This window comes from Dendrobates tinctorius, unplaced genomic scaffold (assembly GCF_039654945.1).
Source record: "Dendrobates tinctorius isolate UK_male_01 unplaced genomic scaffold, ASM3965494v1 ptg000022l, whole genome shotgun sequence".
NCBI lineage: Eukaryota > Metazoa > Chordata > Amphibia > Anura > Dendrobatidae > Dendrobates > Dendrobates tinctorius.
In genome coordinates this window covers 45,485,300-45,502,620 of record NW_027361690.1, presented here as the reverse complement: position 1 = coordinate 45,502,620, position 17,321 = coordinate 45,485,300, and the positions used below count along the sequence as shown (strand labels likewise).

Genomic DNA, 17,321 nt, shown 5'->3' with positions numbered 1-17,321 from the left:
TGTCAGATTCGGGATTCCCTCATTTAAACCCTTTTTTTCCTTTTCAGGCCTTTGGGGACTTAATATGAGTTTTTTCCCCCGGTGGCCATAGGTGTAATTACATGTCTGTTTTGGTTTCTCTGCTGATGTGACCACTCCCTTGGCTATATAAGGTCACATGGTGTATCAGCAGGTGTTGGTGATAGCAGTTCCTTTTTGGATTCCAACAACGGTGAAGTTGCAGCTGGCTCTGAGGTGTTTGGCCATTGCTGAAACTGGTGCTGAACTCTGCCAGTCCGGTGTCTGCAGCAGAGTTAGATGGTGAAGGTAGCAGCTGGCTCTGAGGTGTCGAGCCACTGCTGAAAGTTATCCGGTGATGAACTCTACTGCCTGGTGACTGCAGTAGAGAAAGATGGTGAAAGTAGCAGCTGGCTCTGAGGTGTCGAGCCACTGCTGAAAGCTGATCTGGTGCTCCACTCTGCTGCCGGGTGACTGCAGCAGAGAAAGATAAGTGTTTTGGTGTTTTTCCCTTTTTCCTTCGTGTATAGTAGTGCAGCGGTGGGACCAGTGTCCACACTATTCAGTTCCCTAGCAGGGGATAGGTGCAGGGATAGTGAGGAATTCAGGTATTCAGCTCAGCATCAGGTGAAGAGCCTGTATAGGGAACGTTAGGAGTGTTCAGGGACACTGCCTCAGGGGAGTGCAGGAGGTCACCACGTCCCCGTTCCCTATTGCAGGTCCCACCATTGTAACTGTTTTCCCGGTGTTCCCCTTTTGTCTTGTTGATTCAGTTACCGACCTGTGGGTCAAGTCTCACAGGACAGGTATATGTGACATTGTCTTGTTGTTTCAGTTACCGAACTGCAGGTCGTGTCACACAGGACAGGTACACGTGACATGTGGCCTGTCACTGAGAGAGCAATGGCGGCCGCTCCCTGCCTTCAGACTCATCTGGCTGGGGTTCAGAGGCGTGCTTACGTAGCACACTGTACATGACACGCCTCTCTGAGCCTCGGGGTCTTAGCCTGCAGTCAGTGCAGTGACTGAGTCCTGCCCACCCGCTCCGCTGTGTCTGCTCTCCTCTCCTCTGTTTGTGGTGGCCAGTGGCTGCTCACTCTCCTCCTGTCCTGTCACCTCTTTCTCCTACCATGGGCTGCGCCGTCGCGGTCACCGCAGCGGCCATCTTGTTTGCTGTCATGTGTACATGCTGTGGCTACGGGGCGGGCGGGTGAGCGGTGCGGCCCTGTCTTTTGCTAATTAACCGGGGCAAATGCCTCTCTGCCACCCGGCCCAGTCCGCCCCTGGGCAGTAGTGTTCTCTTAGAAGAGCAATGGATTCCTTGTTGCAATCTTTCTATGCACAATATTGTTGCTCAGTGACCTCCTAATGGTAGGCTCATAAATATTAACATTAGCTAATGAAAGAGAAGCCTATAGTTGCTTAGAGGTTACCTTGGGTTCCTTTGTGATCTCCTGGACTATGATACACCTTTTTCTTGGAATGATTTTTGTTGATCGACCACTTCAGTAAAGAGTAATAAAGGTCATAAATTTCCTTTAGGCTATGTTCACGCCAGGTGTTTTTCAGTGTTTTTTATGCAAATTTTCAGCTGCGTTTTACAGTACCAGACAGTATATGAGATTTCAGAAATCTCATGCACACACCTTGGTTTTTTTGTCATCAGTATTTTGTACTTTGCGTGTTTTTTTGCACAATAGAGCATGTCACTTCTTTCAGCGTGTTTTCTATGTTTTCAACTTTTTTCACACATTGAAAGTAATGGGTGGTGAAAAAAATGTTGAAAATCTGCACCAAAAAATTCAGCTATCAGGTTTTGCAGCATTTTTTTGTGGCAAAACCTGAGTAAATAGAATGAGATTTTATTTTTGCACTAAATTTTATCAGCATGCACAAAAGACAAAGTTAGCATGACAGAAAAGCAGGGAAAAAACGCAGCAAAACATCAGCAAAAAAAGTACCAAAAACGCAGCAAAACCTGTGTTTTTGCCACAGCTTCTTTCCTGCCAAGAGATTAGGTTTTGGTGCGGAAAAATAATGCTGAAAAAATGCCTAGTGTGAACTTATAATCATGAATGGACTAACATGAGAGACATCCTTACCACACATTGGGCTATATTGAGTGCAGAGCCCTCCCTGGGGCCATACCTGGGGGACTTCCATTCCATGACATCCAGAGAGTCTCCAAACCTGAGTAACTAGATTATGGCCCGATGCTGTCGCATCGGGAGGATGCGATAGCATCACACCTCTTGCCATGTTAACCCTCAAAACACACACTCCTCTCACCTTTCACCATCTCCACTCACTCTTTCACTCCACATACGACCCCTTCTCTCACTCCGTCTCTCATACTCACGCCGTCATCGCCGCTGCTCCACGATCCCCGACATCTTCTTCCGCCGGCGCCATCCTGGATCCAGACGTTGTCCACGCCGGCGACATGTTCTTGCGGCGACGCCATCTTGAGTATTGTGAAATCCCGCGATAGTCAAGATGGCGTCGCCGGAAGAACATGTCGCCGGCGTGGACGACGTCGGGATCCAAAATGGCATCGGCGAAATCTCGCGAGTTTTCGCCGACGCCATTTTGGATCCCGACGTCGTCCTCGCCGGCAACATGTTCTTGCAGCGACGCCATCTTGAGTATCGCGGGATTTCGCCGATCCAAAATGGCGTCGCCGCAGGAACATGTCGCCGGCGTGGATGCCGTTGGGATCCAAAATGGCGTCGGCGAAATCTCGCGAGATTTCGCTGACGCCATTTTGGATCCCGACGTCCTCCACGCCGGCGACATGTTCTTGCGGCGATGCCATCTTGACTATCGCGGGATTTCGCCGATCCAAAATGGCGTCACCGCAAGAACATGTCGCCGGCGTGGAGGACGTCTGGATCCAGGATGGCGCCGGCGGAAGAAGATGTCGGGGATCGTGGATCAGCGGCGATGACAGCGTGAGTATGAGAGACGGAGTGAGAGAAGGGGTCGTATGTGGTGTGAAAGAGTGAGTGGAGATGGTGAAAGGTGAGAGGAGTGTGTGTGTTGAGGGTTAACATGGAAAGAGGTGTGCGGTGACGTCACCGGTTACAACTGGACGGAAGTTGTTACAACCGGAAGTTGCTTAGGGCATTTATTATTATAGATTAACTAGTTAGGAGCAATTACGTCCCGGCTCGTACTAATCTGTTCGGCTCTAGGGGCCCTTTATTGGGTTCCTTTCAATGCGGCCACTGTCTTGCCTGCGCAAATGTCCCATGCAACTCTACAATCGCTTCTTTGGATGACTCCAAACATTTTCAAATCTGGCAACATATAACATGTAGTACCACCAATGTAATATATTACACCACTAGTGTCTGCTCTTTATATATGTTGGCCTGACATCTAGAGAGCTTCCGGTCCGAGTACGGGAGCATGTGTGGGACATTTGCGCAGCCAAGACAGTGGCCGACCCCTCTGACCTAAAGACAATCCCCCACCATTTTAAGGCTTACAACAATTGTGATGCTAGATTATTTATGGTTAGGGGTATCGAGAGTCTACACATGGGGATCAAGGGTGGCAATAACAAAAAACTCTTAGCCCAACGAGATACAAATTGGATTGTGAGACTTGACACTGACGCCTAAGGGCTTGAATGAGACCCTCAGTTTTTCTTCCTTTTTATAGGATATTGTTTATGTTTATATTTACTCCTTCCTGTTTTTTTACTTTCCTCTCCATTTTTCTCCATAAGCTGGCCCCCTGATCAATTCCGGATGTTTGTGAATTAACATCTTTTTAATTATGTTTTATCATGTCTTATTATGTCTTGTTATCCCTCCTTTACAGCTATGACTGCCTCGTGGTACTACCATCGACCTCTTATGTCCCTTCACCTGTTGTTAACCCATGTGGCTCGCACCGTCCTTCCTTTAAATGGCGTTTGAAATTAATTATACTTTGGTATTTGTTTATATATTTTTGCAGATACTATTGCTGTATGTGTTTATACATGTAATAGTTATTATTTATTATTTATACTCTGGGCATACATGTTATCTGTATATATTAATTGTGATAATGTAGGGCATACTTATCTCCTGGAATAGGGGTGCGCGTGCGCAATGCGCTGTAGCACTCTCCTGCGTACGGTACAGTGTCTCTATGCCTCATGTGCATGCCCTGGGTTCTGTATCCTCCACGCATGCGCAGCGCTGCAAGACGTCTGTGACCACTGCTGGACTCGGCAGGGGCAGCACGCACGCACCAGTGGAGCCATGCTATTGGTCTACTGAGACGATCTGACAGGTCACCTGACTGACCGCCAAAGAAATAAAAATGTCTGGTACTATAATTATATCTCCTTGAGAAAGCAGTAAAATACTACGCGAAACGCATGCTGGGGTTTCTAACATCCGGTCCGGTGCGTCCAACAGCCCTGCTACTCCTGTGACCGGAAGAAGGGGTATATCTGCCCAACTTACAGACCTGACGTCTCGTGACATGACGGATGGTGGGCTGGGAGATGAAACGACTGGAGCGGACACACGTTCATAGGGTAACTGGAGGGTTCACTCGGATGATTGGGTGACTCAGTCTCTGGAGGTGACTGTGGCTCTGAGAGAGAAAAGGAACACAGACTAGAAGAGCTAGAGAAGGAAGTCTCCGAGCTCAAAGATCACTTGGCAGCGTGGCAAGGTCTGAATAAGACCCTCAGAGAAGAGGTAGGAGTACTCACAGAAACTGTAAGAGGTCTTCTGCGGGAGAAGAAGTGGGACAAACACTTACAGCGGCCAGGTCCAAGTGATGAACAGAGTGAAGACAAGAAGAAACTGAAAAGTATGGAAGCAGAGATGATTCATATGCAGGAGGAGCTTGCTGCTGCAGAGCATGCTAAAAGGCAAGCACAGCAGGAAAGAGATGAACTGGCCTTTGAAATTGCCAACAACAGTGGTAAAGGTGCTCTGGCTTTGGAAGAAACGAGGCGTTTAGAATCTCGCATTGCACAGCATGAAGAAGAATTGGAGGAAGAATAAGGCAATGTTGAATTAGCCAATGACAGGCTGAGAAAGGCCACACTTTAGGTTGACCAGATGAATGCTGATCTGAATGCAGAACGTAGTAATGCTCAGAAGAATGAGAATGCCCGTCACCGTCAGCAATTAGATCTCCAGAATAAGGAGTTAAAAACAAACTTACAAGACTTAGAAGGCTCTGTTACATCTAAATTCAAGGCTTCAGTCGCCTCTTTGGAAGCAAAGATTGTACAACTGGAGGAACAACTTGATGCTGAAACTAAAGAGCGACAATCTGCAAGCAAACAAGTGCGTCATACAGAGATTAAACTGAAGGATGTACTAATGCAAGTGGATGATGAAAGGTGTAATTCTGAGCAGTACAAAGACCAGGCGGAGGAAAATAATGTTCGGCTGACACAGCTGAAGCGCCAGGTGGAAGAAGCAGAGAAAGGGGCTCAACGTGCCAATACATGGCACCGTAGATTACAGTGTGAACTGGAGGATGCTACAGAGACAGCAGATGCAATGAACCGTGAGGTTAATGAACTGAAAAGGAAACGTAGACGTGGTGATGTACCATTTGCTACAAGATGCATAGGCAGAAAGTTGAGGGAGCGCACTGTAGAAGTGTGGTGACTAAACAGTGTCTGATGACGCAGACAGACTGTGACTGGAGGGCCAAAGCCCAGGACCGGTATTCTGACCGCTGGGGGCGGGGAAGGCCTAACGTAGAGATGAGGCTGTATGACAGACAGAACAGATGGAGACAGTTGTCTCGACCTGTTGGGCAAGGGGACATGGGTGCCCGGTCTCGAGATCCCGGGGTAATGTCGTGTGTTCAACCCCACAAGCTTGAACAAAGGGGGGAGGTATGTGGTGTAGTGACCACTGTGTCTGCTAGGGGGTGCTGTGTGGGTGTCCCAGGACGAGTGTACAGGCACATCCAGTGTGGTATCAGGAGCAGGGTCCTAAATGACCGTTATGTATCCCAAGGTGGGTGGCCTTGGGATAAAGGCTTGATTATGTGATGATCAGCAGGGCTACTGCTGATGTTCTGTTCCAATGTGTAAGGAAGAAGCCGTCAGGTGGTTGGTGAGACAGGTGGAATCAATCACCTACAAATCCACCCAGGGGCATGTGTCTATGGGTCTATGCCCATAGTGAATAGTATGTGTGTGAGTGGTTGTAGGACCTGCGATGAGGTCATAGCCATGTGATCTGGTGGGTGTGTCTATGGACCATGTAAGGTGACCAGGGTAGGTCACATGAGTGAATGCTTGGACCCGGTTGTTCCGTATGGAAGGTCTCGTCAGACCGACTGCTGGAAGATGTGTCTGCCTTCCTGAGTGCACGTGGGGACGCTGTGTATCATGGCTGCATGTATCTGAGAGTTCCCAGGAGAGGGAATGAACGTCAGGACTGAGAAGCAGCTATGAGGTAACCCGGACAGGGGATTTAACTGTGAGGCTAGAGAGCCTGCGTACCGGACATAACAAAGCCTGTGTGACCACAGGGTTAACAGAGCGGAGCTCTGTTATGGACGTTATGCTGTTTGGATATGAACTTTCTGTTGCTGTTCATGGTTTATGATGCCTAATAAACTGCATGGACTGTTGGTGTTATATGAGAAACCCGTGCCGCACCCCATTTATCGGCTGCTTAGCGAGTATCCCCTACCTGATAAACTAAAACTAATTTTAAAAATGTATATACTTTTATATTTTTTTTTAATAATAAAGTATATACATTTTTAAAATTAGTTTTTGTTTATGAGCCGGTATATACAACTAATTTTCTTTTAAATCTACTTTGATGTATCCCCTACCTGAATAACAAGCGCTACCCTACAGGGGCTACATTATATTCAATTGGAAGGTGGGCTGTATTATATTCTATGGGGAGGCTGTATTATATTCTATGAGGGAGGATTGCATCATACTCTTTGATGGGGCTACATTATACTCTATAAGGGGTGATTGCATCATACTGTATGAGGGGGCTACATTATACTATACAGTTAGGTCCATATATATTTGGACAGAGACAACATTTTTCTAATTTTGGTTCTAGACATTGCCACAATGAATTTTAAACAAAACAATTCAGATGCAGTTGAAGATCAGACTTTCAGCTTTCATTTGAGGGTATCCACATTAAAATTGGATGAAGGGTTTAGGAGTTTCAGCTCCTTAACATGTGCCACCCTGTTTTTAAATTGACCAAAAGTAATTGGACAATTGACTCCAAAGCTATTTCATGGACAGGTGTGGGCAATTCCTTCGTTATGTCATTCTCAATTAAGCAGATAAAAGGCCTGGAGTTGATTTGAGGTGTGGTGCTTGCATTTGGAAGGTTTTGCTGTGAAGGAAGCATGCAGTCAAAGGAGATCTCCATGCAGGTGAAACAAGTCATCCTTAAGCTGCAAAAACAGAAAAAACCCATCCGCGAAATTGCTACAACCTTAGGAGTGGCAAAATCTACAGTTTGGTACATCCTGAGAAAGAAAGAAAGCACTGGTGAACTCATCAATGCAAAAAGACCTGGGCGCCCACGGAAAACAACAGTGGTGGATGATCGCAGAATAATCTCCATGGTGAAGAGAAACCCCTTCACAACAGCCAACCAAGTGAACAACACTCTCCAGGAGGTAGGCGTATCAATATCCAAATCTACCATAAAGAGAAGACTGCATGAAAGTAAATACAGAGGGTTCACTGCATGGTGCAAGCCACTCATAAGCATCAAGAAATCAAAAGGCTAGACTGGACTTTGCTAAAAAAAAAAATCTAAAAAAGCCAGCACAGTTCTGGACGAACATTCTTTGGACAGATGAAACCAAGATCAACCTCTACCAGAATGATGGAAAGAGAAAAGTATGGTGAAGGCGTGGTACAGCTCATGATCCAAAGCATACCACATCATCTGTAAAACACAGCGGATGCAGTGTGATGGCTTGGGCATGCATGGCTGCCAGTGGCACTGGGTCACTAGTGTTTATTGATGATGTGACACAGGACAGAAGCAGCCGAATGAATTCTGAGGTATTCAGAGCCATACTGTGTGCTCAGATCCAGCCAAATGCAGCCAAGCTGATTGGTTGTCGTTTCATACTACAGATGGACAATGACCCAAAGCATAAAGCCAAAGCAGCCCAGGAGTTTATTAAAGCAAAGAAGTGGAATATTCTTTTTTTTTTTTTCTTCATATAATTTTATTGTTTGCATTTTTTTTTTAAATAAACAGGGTAGGGAAAGGAAGGTAGGAAGGGAGGAAAGGGAGTGGGGAGTAAACAATCTAGTACAGGTATGGAAAAAAAATGTAACAACAAGAGAACCCACAAATAGATATAAAATAACACATAACGACTAACAACATAAAGGAAGAAAAAAAATCGACAATCCTTATTATGGGGTAACATTCTTGGAAGGAGATACAGCATCCCGATACTACAGAGCCCAAGTTTTAAGCTTCAAAATATAATGCCTCTTGGTAAGTCTATTTGGTAAGAAATTTGTTGTTCCAGGTCTTCCATTTTTTTGTATATTTGTGGACGTGATTGTTGTTAATCGCATATCTGCGATCTAAATCGCTATGTTGGCCTATCTTGTCAAGTATGTCTGAAAACTTGGGAAGAAGTGGAATATTCTTGAATGGCCAAGTCAGTCACCTGATCTCAACCCAATTGAGCATGCATTTCACTTGTTAAAGACTAAACTTCAGACAGAAAGGCCCACAAACAAACAGCAACTGAAAACCACCGCAGTGAAGGCCTGGCAGAGCATCAAAAAGGAGGAAACACAGCGTCTGGTGATGTCCATGAGTTCAAGACTTCAGGCAGTCATTGCCAACAAAGGGTTTTAAACCAAGTACTAGAAATAAACATTTTATTTACAATTATTTAATCTGTCCAATTACTTTTGGTCCCTTTAAAAACAGGGTGGCACATGTTAAGGAGCTGAAACTCCTAAACCCTTCATCCAATTTTAATGTGGATACCCTCAAATGAAAGCTGAAAGTCTGAACTCAACTGTATCTGAATTGTTTTGTTTAAAATTCATTGTGGTAATGTCTAGAACCAAAATTAGAAAAATGTTGTCTCTGTCCAAATATATATGGACCTAACTGTACGTGGGGGCTACATTGTATTCTATGGGGGGCTGCATTATATTCTATGGGTGGCTGTATTATATTCAATGAGGGAGGACTGCATCATACTCTTTGATGGGGCTACATTATATTCTATGGGGAGGTGGGCTGTATTATTTTCTGTGGGGGGCTACATTATATTCTGTGGGGCTGTATTATATTTATTTATATGAGGGATGATTGCATCATACTCTGTGAGGGGGCTACCTTGTATCCAATCGGGGCTGCATTATATTCTATGGAGGGCTACATTATATTGTATGGGGGGCTTCATTATACTCTATGAGGGGGCTGCATTATATTCAATGGGGGGCTAGATTATATTGTATGGGGTATTCATTATACTCTGAGGGGGCTACACTATATACTATGGGGAGCTGCATTATACTATATGAGGATGGCTACATTGTATTCTTTGGAGGGGCTACATTATACTATTTAAGGGGGTTGCATTATATTCTATGGAGGGGCTGAATTATATTCTGTGGGGTGCTGCATTATACTCTATGAGGGGGCTACCATATATTCTATGGAGGGGCTGCATTATACTATATGAGGGGGGCTGCATTATATTCTATGGGGGTTAGATTATATTGTATGGAGGGGCTGCATTATATTCTGAGGGGGCTACATTATATTCTGTGGTGTGGCTGCATTATACTCTGTGGGGTGGCTGCATTATACTATATGTAGGCTGCATTATACTTTATCGAGGACTATGGGGAATACATTATACTATATGAAGAACTATGGGGTGCATTATACTATAGGAAGTGAATTGTACTACATGGATGACTATGGCGGTGTATTATATTAAATGGAGCACTATGAAGAGTGTATTATACTATATGGAGGACTGAGCAGTGTATTTTAATATATGAAGGACTATGAGGGGTGTTTTATACTATATGGTGGACTATGGGGAGTGTATTATACTATATGGAGGACTATGGGGCACATTATATTATGTGGAGGACTTTGGGGTATGCATTTTACAATATGGAGGATTGTGGTGCACATTATAATATATGTGTCACGCTGCTGCTATGCAGGTAGAAGCAGCTCCACTAGATAACAATAGAGTGGAGGGAGGACTGTACACAGCAGGAGCAGATCTGCAGTGCAGCAGCGAGGCTACCACCAGGTGGCAGCGGAATAGTAAAACAAGCCGGGTAAATATTAGTCTGTAGCGCAGTACCAAAGGAATAAACGAGCACAGAGTCAGAAACAAGCCAAATGGGTCAATATTGGTCAGGAGCAGATATTCCAAAAACAAGAGACAAACAGCAGATCACGATCCAAGCAAAGTCAAATACCAGAGAGTCAAAACGCGAGAAGGGGAACACAGAGTCAGGACAGGAAGAGGGGAATAAGCAGACATGGGTACATTCAACAAAAGCAGCAGGACGAATTAAGGTAGGCAGAGTCAGCTACACATGCCATAGGCAGAAACTATAATTGACACCGCCTGCAGGATGCAGTGGAGAGAAATAGCCGAACTGACGCCAGAACGAGGCAGAGAAAAGTTAACCCTTGACATGATCAGTCGGGGAAAGAGACACAGGATACAAAACCCGGCCTGGATCATGACAATATGGAGGACAATGGGGTGTATCATACTAAACAAGCAAAATGCTGCATATTCATCGAGTGATTGGATTGTTTATGCCGGAACAGAAATCATTGTTCTCAGCAGCACATCGCCGGTGTAAACTGTAGATGTGCTGCTGATAACATGTTACTGTATGGGGACAGACTGATCTAATAGTGATTGTTCTGTGTCCATCATCCTTTCTCAGTTGTTGTAAAGAGGCTGGGAAACAAGCGTCGAACGACTTCAATATTGTCGATCACACTTGTCATGCCCCCCACCGGCGCCATGACTTACCTGCGCACCTCCCGGCGTGCCCCCGCTTCACGACGCGTCCCCGCTCCTGACATCCGGCCTCCTCGTCGTCGCTCCTGCGCGCCTGCGCCCGACGCTCTGTCTGGAACCTGTGACGCGGTGGCTCCGCCCCCAACATGGCGGCGCCCACCGTCTATTTCTTCCCGGCATCTTCCCATGTAAGACGCCTGTGTATCTTTGCGGTGTCGCTGTCCGTTCGGCCAGCGTTCACCCATCTCCCAGGCCCGGTATCCCTACCTTGTTTGCTGTGCCTGTGCAATCGCTGATAGCTTCTGTGTCCTCCTCCTCGCTATTGCTGTGTCCCTGTCTGTCTCCCCTCTGGTGTCTCCCTCAGTGCTACCGTCTCTGGTAACCTGTCTGAATGCATCCTGCCTATTGGTCCTTTTGTCTGTTCAACCTTAGGTTCTTATCTTCGTTGTTACTGTCTCTCCTTCTCTTGCAGCCTCCAGTCTCCGCCAGTCCCGAGTGCTCCACGTCCTTGTCGCTCTCAGGCTCCATGTTCGCTGTTACTTCCTCTCTGTTGCTTCTCTGATTCACTACCCTAGTCTCCCTGGTGCTTACCCAGTCGCCCCTTTGGCTCCGGCTGTCACGGTTTCATCCCTTGTGGGCCTGCCCCTAACACTCCTTGTATAGGGGGTGGCTCCACCTGGTCAGCTCGCCCGCGGGGGCTCTGGAGCCGTGACCCAGAGGGTCCACTCCGGGTTGTTCTAGCTTTATCTACCCATCCTAGCACAACCGTAACAGATACACAGGCCATGGACCCTGCTGGAGTTACGGCTACTCAGAAGGAGTTAGTTTTCTTACGAGAGAATCAGTTGCGCATAATGTCCTTCATGAAATCTATGGACGCGCGCCTCTCCGCCCTCCAATCCTCCGATCCTAGTAATGCGGCTCAGCTGGCCAACTTACAACAGGAGCTGGCGCAGCAGCTTGACGCTCAGACTCATATTCTGAGCTACATGGCTTCGGTTGATGCTCGCTTACTCTCGCTCCAGGCAGCTGCTGCTGCTCCCCCTCCAGTCGCTAGTCCTCACCCTCAACCGCGGTTGGCTAAACCACCCCGGTATAACGGTGGCGCAAAATTATGCCAGGGCTTTCTGAACCAATGTCGCCTCCACTTCGAATTATTGCCCCAGCAATACCCCACGGACCGGTCCAAGGTGGCCTTCATAATCTCCCATCTTGAAGGGGACGCTTTGGCATGGGTGAACCCCCTCTGGGAGCGTGACGACCCCCTGGTTACCCACCTGTCGGATTTTTTGGATACTTTTCGTCGAGTATTCGACGAGCCAGGCCGCCTCGCCTCCACTACAGAGTCTCTGTTCAGTCTGTGCCAGGGTTCTCTAACCGTGGGCCAATACGCCATTCATTTTCAGACTCTGTCGTCCGATTTGGGTTGGAACAATGAGGCGTTGGTGGGAGCCTTTTGGCGGGGTCTTTCGGGTCGTATAAAGGACGAGCTGGCGGGTCGCGACACTCCCACTGGCCTTGAGGATCTAATTTCCCTCTCCACTCGAATCGATCTTCGGTTCCAGGAACGGGCTCGTGAGAGAAGACTGGCACGCCCGGTGCCATCTGCTCGCAGACCACCCAGTCCTCGACCCAGGGCTCTCACTTTTGCTTCCGCGCCCAAGCCAATGCAAGTGGATCGCCTGAAGCTCTCCAAACAGCGTCGCAAGGAGAGAAGTTCCCATGGCCTCTGTTTCTATTGCGGCAGTAGGTCTCATTTGCTCCGAACCTGTCCGGAAAACTTCTCCGCCTAGGTCAGGTAAGAGAGGCCTTCCTAGGTGTGCATGATTCCTCTCAACCCCTTTCTTTGTCTGTCCTCTTGCATGTTGGTGATAAGCGGGTTTCTTTGGCGGCCTACGTGGACTCGGGCGCCGCCGGGAATTTTATTAGACTTGATGTAGTCTCCAAATTTTCTGTCCCCGTGAAGACCCTTGAGAACCCACAGGTCCTTGCACCTGTAGACGGTAATCTTTTGCAAGAAGCCATTACGCTAGTTACGCATGAGATCAAGCTGCAGATTGGGGCCCTGCACAAGGAGAAAATTGCGTTCTATGTTTTAGCTGGTATCTCTCATCCTGTTCTCCTTGGCCTTCCCTGGTTGCGACTTCATGAGCCTACCTTGGATTGGCGTAACGGCAATGTTCTGCGCTGAGGGGAGTCCTGTCAGTCTCGGTGTCTGCAGCCGGTGCGTCCCGTAGGTGTCCCCCGTCCTCTCCCTGGTCCCTGCGGATTGCCGCCTGCATATAGTGCCTACTCGGATGTCTTCGACAAGAGAGAAGCTGAGGTCCTTCCGCCTCACCGACCCTATGACTGCGCCATCGAGCTCATTCCTGGTACCACTCCTCTCCGCGGGAAGATTTACCCTCTCGCTTTAGCTGAGATGCAAGCCATGTCAAAGTACATTCAAGAAAACTTGGCCAGAGGGTTCATTCGGAAATCGTCCTCGCCTGCAGGAGCGGGCTTCTTTTTTGTGAAGAAGAAGGATGGGTCTCTTTGTTCGTGTATTGATTATCGGGGTCTAAACTGCATCACGGTGAAGAACAAATACCCGCTTCCACTCATCTCTGAGCTCTTTGACCGCCTGAGGGGAGCACGAGTCTTCACCAAGCTTGACCTGCGAGGAGCCTACAACCTTGTTCGCATTCGGGCTGGGGATGAGTGGAAGACCGCGTTCAACACACGGGATGGTCATTATGAGTATTTAGTCATGCCATTCTGTCTCTGCAACGCTCCTGCAGTATTCCAAGAACACGTCAATGACATCTTTCGAGATCTCTATGTCTGTGTTGTGGTCTTCTTGGACGACATCTTGATCTTCTCCCCCGACTTGTCTACCCACCGTCGAGACGTCCGTCAAGTTCTCCATCGCCTCAGGGAGAACCGCCTATTTACCAAATTGGAGAAATGCCTATTTGAGCAAGCTTCACTGCCGTTCCTTGGTTACATCGTCTCGAGTTCTGGCTTGGAGATGGATCCTGAAAAGGTCTCTGCCATTCTCAAGTGGCCGCATCCTCTGGGTGTGAAAGTAATCCAGCATTTTTTGGGCTTCGCCAATTATTACAGGCAGCTTATCCCCTGCATTTTCTTCGCTGACCAAGCCTATCTCGGCTCTCGTTCGCAAAGGGGCCAACCCCAACACTTGGCCCACGGATGCTGAGGTCGCCTTTGAGGCTCTAAAGCAAGAATTCGCTAAGTCGCCAGTGCTCCACCGCCCAGATGCCAATAGGCCAATCATCCTTGAGGTTGATGCATCGTCCGTGGGAGCAGGAGCAGTCCTTCTGCAGAAGTCCTCCTCTGGTCGCGTGGTCACTTGTGGGTTCTTCTCAAAAGCTTTTTCCGCTCCAGAACGAAATTACTCGGAGACAGAGAACTACTGGCCATTAAGCTTTCCCTTGAGGAGTGGCGCCATCTTCTCGAGGGAGCTGTCCATCCGATCATCATATTCACGGATCATAAGAATTTGGCCTATGTTCAGTCCGCCCAAAGACTCAACCCATGTCAGGCCAGGTGGTCTTTGTTTTTCGGGCGCTTTGATTTTGAACTCCATTTTCGGCCAGGGAATAAGAACGTCAAGACTGACACCCTGTCTCGTTCATTTTCATCTGTGGACAATGAGGATGGTCCTACGCATATCATCAATCCGACCAAAATCCTTACCGTGGCTCCACTAAGCGTGCTTTCGCCACCACCGGGGAAAACCTTTGTTCCAAATGGGGACAGGCCAAAGGTCTTGCGTTGGGGGCATTCGTCTAAATTTTCTGGACATGCTGGAGTCAAGAAGACTCTCTCTCTCGTCTCCCACCACTATTGGTGGACATCGCTTCACCAAGACGTCTGATGAAGATAACTCTGGATTTCTCCTCAGCTTATCATCCCCAGTCGAACGGGCAAGTGGAACGGGTCAACCAAGTCCTAACTTCCTACCTCTGGCATTTTTCCAACGCTCACCAGGATGACTGGGTTTCTCTTCTTCCGTGGGCTCAATTCACGTACAATAATCATCCCAGTGAAGCTTCTTCCAAGTCTCCATTTTTCGTGGTTTTCGGACAACATCCCGGCATTCCCCTTCCCGTTTCCTCCACCTCGGGTGTACTGGTGGCGGACTCCTTGTCTGTAGACTTCTCTCAGATTTGGAGGGACACCAAAGAGGCTCTAGAGAGAGCCAGTTGCAGAATGAAGTGTTATGCCGACAAAAAAGTTTGGATGCTCCTCCATACACCCCCGGGGAAAAGGTCTGGCTAGCCTCACGGTATATCAGGCTAAAGTCCCCTCCTATAAGTTGGGTCCACGTTACATTGGCCCCTTTGAAATCTTGAAGCATGTCAATGATGTGGCCTACAAATTAAAATTGCCCGCTTCGCTAAAAATTCCCAATGTTTTCCATGTATCACTCCTCAAACCTGCGGTATTGAATCGCTTCCACTCGGCTTCTTCTCAAAATCCCCAACCTAGCAGTTCTGATAATACTTTTGAGGTTAAAGATATACTCGCCATGAAGACTGTTAGGGGAAGAACTTTGCTTTTGGTCGATTGGAGAGGTTTCGGTCCTGAGGAGAGGTCCTGGGAGCCTCGAGAAAACATTGATGCTCCTCTTATCATGAAACAATTTCTCGACAGTCTTAGGAAGGGGGGGAGTAGAGGGGGGTTACTGTCACGCCCCCAACCGGCGCCATGACTTACCTGCACACCTCCCGGCGTGCCCCCGCTCCACGACGCGTCCCCGCTCCTGACATCCGGCCTCCTCGTCGTCGCTCCTGTGCGCCTGCGCCCGACGCCCTGTCTGGAACCTGTGACGCGGTGGCTCCGCCCCCAACATGGCGGCGCCCACCGTCTATTTCTTCCCGGCGTCTTCCCAGGTAAGACGCCTGTGTATCTTTGCGGTGTCACTGTCCGTTCGGCCAGCGTTCACCCATCTCCCAGGCCCGGTATCCCTACCTTGTTTGCTCTGCCTGTGCCGTCGCTGATAGCTTCTGTGTCCTCCTCCTCGTTATTTCTGTGTCCCTGTCTCTGTCTCCCCTCTGGTGTCTCCCCCAGTGCTACCATCTCTGGTAACCTGTCTGAATGCCTCCTGCCTATTGGTCCCTTTGTCTGTTCAACCTTAGGTTCTTATCTTCGTTGTTACCGTCTCTCCTTCTCTTGCAGCCTCCAGTCTCCGCCAGTCCCGAGTGCTCCACGTCCTTGTCCCTCTCAGGCTCCGTGTTCGCTGTTACTTTTTCTCTGTTGCTTCTCTGATTCACTACCCTAGTCTCCCTGGTGCTTACCCAGTCGCCCCTTTGGCTCCGGCTGTCACGGTTTCATCCCTTGTGGGCCTGCCCCTAACACTCCCTGTATAGGGGGTGGCTCTACCTGGTCAGCTCGCCCGCGGGGGCTCTGGAGCCGTGACCCAGAGGGTCCACTCCGGGTTGTTCTAGCTTTATCTACCCATCCTAGCACAACCATAACAACACTCGTTTAGTGGCCTGAACTCAGCGCAAGTAAATACAACAGAAATGCTTTTATGTGATGTACAATATGTTAGCATCTGGGGCCCCATTTTAAACTTTTGCCTAGGGCCCCACTTTGCCTAAAACCGGCCCTGGTGGTTAGCACTGCAGCCTTGTGACTCTGGGGTCCTGGGTTCAAACCCCACTGTTCTGTCCAGCCATATAATTGCTGTCTAGAAAGTCACTTTTGTGTTTATTAATCCTTCATATATTTCATACTGTAAGGTAACAGCACCACCTGCTGGCCGTTTAATGCATAGATTCTTGTTTAATTTGCAATGTATTGTGGGATTGTTCCTGTTACATCATAGTCTTGTTTATAACACTATGAGGGGAACAGCAGCCTTTATTCCTCCACGTGTCTTAGGAGAAACTACACCATTCGTGTTCTTCATGCTTCTTAAACAGCCTGCTCTAAGCATAGTTGGTAAGCACTATCTAGGTGTTATAATCCTGTGTTTATAGCGTTTGTTGTATTAAATAGGTAATCATCAGCTATATATTACCTCATGGTACCTATGTATTACCTCATGGTACCTATGTATTACCTCATGTTACCCATGTATTACCTCATGGAACCTATGTATTACCTCATGTTACTGTGTATTGCAGACTATCTGTATTTTATGCTCTGTGCAGTTATATATTCTGAAATGCTCCTGTTATTGCATCCTATAGTTTCACCCTTTCCTGTCACATCTGCAATCAATAAAAGAAGGTTACAATTTTACAGCGTCTTTTCTTAAAGAAGACAGGGGGTTTATCTACATGCCTCATTGCACA

The 17,321-nt window shown here is 47.8% G+C and overlaps 1 pseudogene; it reads left to right on the top strand.

Annotated features, from left to right (window-relative positions):
- LOC141084409 (myosin-9 pseudogene) overlaps positions 1 to 5,630 on the top strand; it is a 46,757-nt pseudogene extending 41,127 nt beyond the window's left edge.
- Positions 5,631 to 17,321: the final 11,691 nt, after the last annotated feature.